The sequence below is a fragment of the Theropithecus gelada genome, chromosome 9 (assembly GCF_003255815.1).
Source record: "Theropithecus gelada isolate Dixy chromosome 9, Tgel_1.0, whole genome shotgun sequence".
Classification (NCBI taxonomy): domain Eukaryota; kingdom Metazoa; phylum Chordata; class Mammalia; order Primates; family Cercopithecidae; genus Theropithecus; species Theropithecus gelada.
The window spans coordinates 14,845,190-14,846,353 of NC_037677.1; the positions used below are offsets into that span (position 1 = coordinate 14,845,190).

The following is a 1,164-nucleotide window of genomic DNA, read 5'->3' on the forward strand; positions in this document are numbered from 1 at the left end:
CAATTTATCTATATAATTTTTGTTGTCTGTGCTTTTGGTGCCATATCCAAGAGATCATTGCCAAATCCATTGTCATGAAGTGCTTTCTCTGTGTTTTCTTTTAAGAGTTTTATAGGCCAGGTACAGTGGCTCACAATTGTAATCCCAGCACTCTGGGAGGCTGAGGCGAGAGGATGGCCTGATCCCAGGAACTTAAGACCAACATGGGGAACATAGTGAGACTCCATCTCTTAAAAAAAAAGGTAAGAAAGAAAAAGAAAAAAAAGAGTTTTATCATTTTAGGTCTTACATTTAGGTCTTGGATTCATTTAGAGTTGATTTTTGTATATAGTGTAAGGGTCCAGGTTCATTCATTTGCATGTAGATATCCAGTTTTCCTAAAATCATTTGTTGAAAAAACTCCTTTCTCCACTGACTAGTCTTGGGACCCTAATTTAAAAACTATTGGACTAGGCCGGGCATGGTGGCTCAAGCCTGTAATCCCAGCACTTTGGGAGGCCGAGGCGGGCGGATCACGAGGTCAGGAGATCGAGACCATCCTGGCTAACACCGTGAAACCCCATCTCTACTAAAAAATACAAAAAACTAGCCGGGCATGGTGGCGGGCGCCGGTAGTCCCAGCTACTCAGGAGGCTGAGGCAGGAGAATGGCGTGAACCTGGGGGCATGGAGCTTGCAGTGAGCCGAGATCATGCCACTGCACTCCAGCCTGGGGTACAGAGCAAGACTCTGTCTCAAAAAAAACCCCCAAAACTATTGGACTATATGTATGAGAGTTTATTTCTGGATCCTGTATTCTTTTAATTTTTTAAAATAATTTCTAACTTTTGCTTGTCATCCTTGCACAGGGGCATGCTAATCTTCTCTGTATCTTTCCAATTTTAGTATGTATGCTGCCAAAATGGGCACTTCTGGGCTTTCTTTTCCATTCCATTATTCTATATGTCTATCTGTATGCCAGTACTACACAGTTTGTGTTTTTTGAAACAACATCTCATTCTGTTGCCCAGGCTGGAATACAGTGGCACAATCTTGGCTCACTGCAGCCTCAACCTCCTGGGTTCAAATAATCCTTCCACCTCAGCCTCCTGAGTAGCTGAAACTACAGGTGTGTGCCACCATGCCTGGCTAATTTTTGTATCTTTCGTAGATGGGGTTTTGCCAT

The 1,164-nt window shown here is 43.2% G+C and overlaps 1 non-coding gene across 1 annotated transcript; it reads right to left on the reverse strand.

Moving 5' to 3' along the window:
* Nucleotides 1-802: 802 nt before the first annotated feature.
* Nucleotides 803-908, reverse strand: LOC112632217. The gene has a single exon (XR_003121289.1). It is a non-coding gene; the product is annotated as a U6 spliceosomal RNA (small nuclear RNA).
* Between the last annotated feature and the right edge of the window lie 256 nt (nucleotides 909-1,164).